The sequence below is a fragment of the Lactuca sativa genome, chromosome 4 (assembly GCF_002870075.4).
Source record: "Lactuca sativa cultivar Salinas chromosome 4, Lsat_Salinas_v11, whole genome shotgun sequence".
Taxonomy (NCBI): Eukaryota; Viridiplantae; Streptophyta; class Magnoliopsida; order Asterales; family Asteraceae; genus Lactuca; species Lactuca sativa.
The window spans coordinates 130,724,913-130,732,390 of NC_056626.2; positions in this window are offsets into that span (position 1 = coordinate 130,724,913).

The following is a 7,478-nucleotide window of genomic DNA, read 5'->3' on the forward strand; positions in this document are numbered from 1 at the left end:
GACATGATTTGGGTGGTCGTTGATCGATTCACTAAGAGTGCGCATTTCATAGCAGCCAAGGAGAAATGGTCTATGGAAAAGCTTGCGAATTCTTACGTGAAGGAAATTGTGAGGCTTCACGGTGTCCCGTTAACGATTGTGTCAGATCGTGACAGCCGTTTCACCTTGCGATTTTGGAAAAGTCTACAAGAGGAACTGGGTACCAAGTTGTGTTTAAGTACAGCTTACCATCCGCAAACTGATGGTCAGAGCGAACGAACGATACAAACACTTGAAGATATGCTGAGAGCATGTACCCTGGAATTCCAAGGTAATTGGGATGAACATTTACCTTTGGTAGAATTTTCCTACAATAATAGTTTCCACTCGAGCATAAAGATGGCACCTTATCAAGCTTTGTACGAACAGAAGTGTCGTACGCCATCTTGTTGGCTTGAGATTGGGGAAAAGCAGTTTATGGGACCGTAGATAGTCCATCAAACTGCTGAAAAGTTGAAAATAATTAGGGAAAGCTCAGGATCATCAAAAGAGCTATGCTGACAACAAGCGAAGACCGATGACTTTTGAAGTTGGAGATTCGGTTTTGCTTAAAGTCTCGCCTTCGAAGGGACTTATAAGATTTGGTAAAAGGGGAAAATTAAGTCCAAGGTTTATTGGACCGTTTAAAGTTCATCAGAGGATTGGGAACCAAGCATACAAGCTCGAACTACCAGAAGAATTGAATGGAATTCATAACACTTTTCATGTGTGTTATTTGAGGAAGTTGACGGGAGAAGTTCCCGACATGATTCTACTTTCGGAGTTGAGAATCGATGAGAACAAAAGGTTGATTGAAGAACCAGAGGTAATCGTTGACCGAAAGACTAAGAAGTTGCGACACAAGATGGTCGAGTTAGTGCTTGTCCGATGGAAACACACGAATAGGCAGAATCTCACCCGGGAGACGGAGAGTGACATGATGGGTCGCTATCCGCATTTGTTTGTTGATGTGTGATTCCGGGGACAGAATCATTCTAAGGTGGTGAGAATTGTAACACATGTGTTTCTGGGCTTGTCATTAATGTTGATATAATAGTCTAGGTTAACCTTTGTAACCCGTTTTGAAATAATAGAAGTGTATTATTTGAGTATTATGTGTTTTGTGCTTAATTGCTTAATTATGTGATTTGATTAATTAAGAATAAAAATAAGCGTCAAAATTTAAGTGTAAAATAAACTCGATATCTTTACATAAAGTTGTAATGGCCGAAACGAGGTTTCCGAATATATATAGAACGCCCAAATCTGACTTCGTATGAGGAAGTTATGATTTTCTGAAGTTTCGACTTAGCGGTATGCAGCTCGAATACTCGATTTGAGATCGAGTGGTTTTTAGCCGAAACAATCTAAACAAGAATCGAAGATCTCGTTGTTAGTAGCGAAACGATGAAAAGTTAGGCGAGAACGGACGCTGGACGAAGAAGTTATGAATTTATAACGAAGTTTTCCTGTCCGGGCCTACTAAAAATAAATAATAAAAATAAAAGTCAAAATTAGCCGACGAAGTCTAAACGAAAGTTGTAGTGCATAGTCTCACCTACGCGGGGATATAAAGAACGTCAAAAATGGAGTTCGTATGAAGAAGATATGAATTTCCGAAGTTTATTAAATAATTAATATTTAAATTTAATTAATAAATCTGATATTATCTGAAGGGGAGTCATCGGATTTATCCGAAGTACGCCCAGCGTACAGCGAAGCATGACACACCTCGCACTCGAGTTCTTCGGATGACGCATGCAGCGACGAATTCGGACGCGTACGCCCCGCGTACGGCTGTACGCCCAGCGTACTGCGAGGCTTCAGCCTCCTATAAATAGGATGCGAGTGTTCCGGGCATATTTGCTCAGTTCCTCTCTTTTTCGTGCCGAAGCTCTGCGTGTAAACCCCCGAAGCCATCCCAACACCCCGGATCTTATATCCAAGTTAAGAAGGAAGTTTTGCGCTCTCGAGATCCCGAGAGGTGCAATTCCCGAGCCGAAGCTCTGCCCGCGAGGAGTTTGTTTTTTTTTGTGAAGATCTTCCAGATCTACGGAGAAACACTACTTCTGCACGACGTAGTGCTGTCTGATCATCTTCTGATCAAGTGAGTGTGTAGTTACTTTCTTCTAACGCATAATTATGAAGTATTTTATACGAAATACGTGTTATGTGTATAATTTTGTTGTTATCTGTGTGAATGTATATTCACTCTCTTGTATCTCATAGATCTGATTTACTTTCTATGAAATACGTGTTATGTGGGTGTGCCTCATCTGTTATGTGGAATATGTATTGAATGAAAAATGCTATACAGGTTTTAAACTATGTATAAAGATATATATTTTTATCTACTAATATGTTGGGTAGAACATGGGTAGATAGTTGGTGTGTAATAAACAGATGAGAGGCCTCGATGTTGTTGTTGTTGATCTAGTTATTTAGCGGAGTATGGATAACGACCACAAAATCTTTCTAGACAGTCCTGTGGAACGCAAGCAGGTTCGTAACCTGTAGGTGTTGTGAACGATGTGTTCACCGGTGTACTCTATCCCCCTCATGGTTGCCTTTAGGATATCTATTGTTGAGGAAACCCCTTAGCAGCAATGTCCATCCCGATGAAAATCCTAGATTAGGTCCTTTGAGATAGATGTTGTTTTAGAGACGTAAAGTGAGGATAACGGGAATGGGTAATCGGGATATTGTTGGTTGGTGAAATTAAATATAATTATTTATTGTGGGTTGAAAACCCTATATGCTCACCAGGCTCCCCAGCCCGACCCACTCAGTTTTATTTGTATTACAGTAAGTGGTGCAAGGGCATAAGATGGATGAATCATCGAGTTGTTTTGTTTACAAGTCTGTATATGTATATATTTGTTGAATGACTTGTAATGTTATTGTTTATGCTTTATGGTCTGTATCGGAACATGACATCTTGAGTTTTGATTATATAATGAAAATGCATCTCTTGATTAAATGCTTTGATAAATATTATTTTGTCATATTTTGTTTTGGAAACAAATTCCGCAACTCTTTTAAATCAAAAGGATTTACTCTGAAATTATTTTAAAAAACATAAATGAAACCGGTCTTTTCTGGCCGAGATTTTGGGGATGTCACACCACCGAAATCTAGGACACATGCCCGAAGCATGTCTTCGAGAGTCTAAATCGTCCTCTCGCTCTGCCTGTTCGTCTGAGGGTGGAAAGCGGTGCTGAAATGAAGACGAGTACCCATCTCGTCATGAAACTGCTTCCAAAACCTGGAAGTGAACCAGACGTCTCGGTCTGAAACCAATGAAACTGGCACTCCATAATGTGTCACTACCTCTCGCATATAAATATCGGCTAAATTCTCATCCGAGATGCTCTTTTGGATCGGTATAAAATGTGCACTCTTAGTCAACCGATCCATGATGACCCAAATCAAATCAACTTCACGTGCGGTCCTGGGAAGCTTAGTAATGAAATCCATGGTGATATCCTCCCATTTCCACACGGAAATATCCAATGACTGCATCTTGTCGTGGGGTGTCTGGTGCTCTGCCTTGACCTTCCTGCAGGTCAGGCATCTCTCTACATACCATGCTACATCCCGCTTCATGCAAGGCCATCAGTAATTGGGTCGAAGATTTCTATACATCTTCGTCGCCCCCAGATGGATGGAGAACTGAGACTTGTGGGTCTCGTCCATCAACACCTGCCGTACCCCGCCCCAGTACAACACCCAGACCCTCCCATGCAGGGTCAACAATCCTTGACTGTCATAATCGAAAGAAGCTACTCGGCCCACGATTCTCTCACACTTTTGCCTCTCTTCCTTCAGGCCCTCAACTTGTGCCTCCTTGATCTGCTCCAACAATGGAGTAATCACTGTCATCCTCAGACATATATCTCTGATCGGGGTCGCCACTACCTTGCAGCTCAGAGTATCGACCACTACGTTGGCTTTGCCCGGATGGTAAAGGATCTCACAGTCATAATCCTTTACCACATCCAACCATCGACGATGCCTCATGTTCAGATTTGGATTATCCATAAGGTATCTCAGACTCTTGTGATCCGTGTAAATGGTACAACGGACCCCATAGAGGTAATGTCACCAAATCTTGAGGGCGAACACCACTACCCCTAACTCTAAATCATGTGTTGGCTAGTTAGCCTCGTGAGGCTTCAACTGTCTAGAGGCATAAGTTATGACATGCCCCCGCTGCATCAACACTGCTCCCATACCTGTGATCGAAGCGTCACAGTAGACTACAAAGTCATCCACTCCCTCTGGCAGGGTAAGAACCGGTGCCTCGCACAGTCACTGCCAGAGCGTCTCAAATGCTGACTGCTGCTCAGGACCCCAACGAAATGCCACTGACTTCTTAATCAGTCGAGTGAGCGGTACTGCTATCTTGGAAAAGTCCTAAATGAATCTCCTGTAATACCCTACCAAACCCAAAAAGCTCCGAATCTTGGATGGAGACCTCGGGATCTCCCATTAGATCATGTCCTCTATCTTGGCTGGATCTATAAGTATACCCTTCTGGTTGACGAGGTGTCCAAGGAATTGCACCTCGCGGAACCAGAACTCACACTTGGAGAACTTTGCGAAAAGTTTCTCCCTCCTGAGTGTCTCTAGCACCTCTCTCAGGTGCTCCTCGTGCTGAACCTGAGTCTTGGAATAAACCAAGATGTCGTCGATGAACACTATCACATACCGATCCAACATCGGCCTGCATACGTGGTTCATGAGATTCATGAATGCGGCTGTAGCGTTGGTGAGCCCAAACGGCATCACCACGAACTCATAATGACCATAGCGGGTTCTAAAAGCGGTCTTCTGTACATCCTCATAACTGACCAGCATCTGGTGATATCCCGACCACAAATCAATCTTGGAAAACCAAGATGCTCCCTGAAGCTGGTCAAACAGATCATTTATCCTCGGAAGTGGGTAACGGTTCTTCACCGTTACCTTGTTCAGCTCCCGGTAGTCTATACACATGCGATGCGACCCGTCCTTCTTCTTCACAAACAGGATCGGGGCTCTCCATGGTGAACTGCTCGGCCTGATAAAACCCTTGTCTAGCAGCTCATGCAGCTGCGTAGACAACTCCTGCATCTCTGGAAGAGCCAACCAATACAGTGCCTTGGCTATCAGAGCCACACCAGGAACCAGGTCAATCCTGAACTCGACCTGTCTCTCAGGAGGTATTCAAGGCAAATCCTCTGTAAATACATCTGGGTACTCTCGTACCACCGGTACATCGTCAACTGTCGCCTTACCCTTCTCACAGGCACCCATAACATAGGCGATGTACCCCGCACAATCCTGCTGAAAGTAGCGCCCCGTTCTCGCTGTGGAGCAAAGAATCGGTCCGCGTTGTGGCCTCTCGCCCTGTATCACTAACTCTCCCTCACTAGGAGTGCGAACCCTCGTTAACTGCAACTCACAATCAATCACTGCCCCATTGGGGCTCAACCAATCCATACCTACTATAACCTTATTCCCTCGTAGGGGAATAGGACCCAAATCCAATGAGAACTGCTCATCAAATAATCGTAGCGAACACCCCTTATATACCCTTGCGACGTTGACGGTCTTATCATCTGCTATCTCAACCTCAAGTGGGCAATCCAGCTCCCCTGGAACTCTGCTAAATCGCTTGCTAAGCGCAAGCGAGACAAATGACCGGGTAGCCCCCGAATCAAACAATATTGTAGCTGAAATGTCGTTCACTAAGAACGACCCTATACACGACACATAACCATGAGAAACAATCAATACTAAAAACAGAGATACGAGTAAAATACATACCCATCACCACATCAAGAATCGCTCACACCTCCTCTGCTGTCATTTGGAAAGCCCTACTCTTCGCCATTAGTGCCTCAGCCCGACCCGGACGACCGTCTGTAATCCTCAAAGTAGCAGGGGCAGGTGCCGCCACCTTCTCTGCTGCTGCTAAGCTAGGACACTAGGACCTCTTGTGGCCCCTCTGATTGCACTGAAAGCAAATCAGATCAGATGCTGAGGTGGGATTCATAGAGGTAGTAGTAGTACAATCCTTTCTCATGTGCCCAGTCCGACCGCACTTATAGCAGCCGGAACTCCCTGCCTTGTACACTCCATCGTGCAACCTCCCACACTTGCCACATCGACTGTGGCTCTGCTGACCCCTATGTCTGTGATCGGATACCTTGGGCTTTTTTCCCGAACTCCCTGTGTCGGATACCACCTCTGGCTTCCTCTTCCTCTCCAAATCTAAATCAATCTCCCTCTCTTGAGCCCTCTCAATCATGTCATCCAGTGTTTTACAGCTGGAACGGCTCACAAACTGTCTGATATCACTCCTCAACATCTCATGATATCGGGCCTTCTTCATCTCCTCGTCTGCCGCGTACTGAGGAACGAGAAGAGCCCTCTCCCTGAACTTGGTGGTAATCTCTGCCACTGACTCTATCGTCTGCTGGAGATCATGGAACTCCTTAGCAAGTTGTTGCACCTTAATAACAGCTGCGAACTCGGCTCTGAACCTGGTCGTGAAATCCGTCCAGGTCATAGCATCAAGAGTTGCGTCATCCTCGATGACATGTCCGACCTCCTCTCACCAATCATGTGCCTTTCCCTTCAGGAGACAAGATACAATTCGTACCTTGTCCCCCTCGGGACATCTGCTAGTACGGAAAGCATTGGCCACATCAGCCAACCATCTGGTACTCGCAATGGGGTCTCGGGCCCCTTGATAATCTAGAGCTCCACAATCCCTGAACTCCCTGAATGCGAGCGTGCGCGACCCCATCATGGCCGCCACCTCAGCTCGGAACATACTCATCCTCTCATCCAAAAGCTCCAAAATGCCCTCCTTGATCGAACCGAAGATCACAGGAGTCTGCTCAAGTATGCTGCATGTGATCTCTGAGGAAATGAACTCCCTAGTCTGCTCATCCAAATGCTCGACCCCCGAGCCTGAACCCGATCCCTCTCCGGCATCGGAATTGCCGACTGCTGGTCTAGGGCGCAAAACCGCCATTCTGAAAACACATAACGACAAAATTAGAATACAATTATAACTCGAGGGATCATATCTACTACGAGTTCCCTGGTCTTATCTCAGCCCTCCTTGATTCGAGTACGGATCGTCTGCTTTCAGTAGTAGGGGCCCATACTACCTTCCACATCTATCCGTACTTTCCTCAAGAACGGCCTTGACTCCACCAAGTCCCTTCTACCCCTACTGATCTCTGCTACTCTCATCCTAGGCTTGCCCTAGGGAACCTCCAACCCGCACCCGATCCTCAGCTATTGAAGGTATCTTTGTAATGCCAATTAGCCACTACCTGTATACCATCACATGTGACGAGGCTCGAATAATCCTTCGAGTAAAGGACTCGTCCCTACAACGGTTAGACTCAAACGAGAGCTGCGCAATAGCGCCAAATCCAACACTCTGAGATTATTCAACC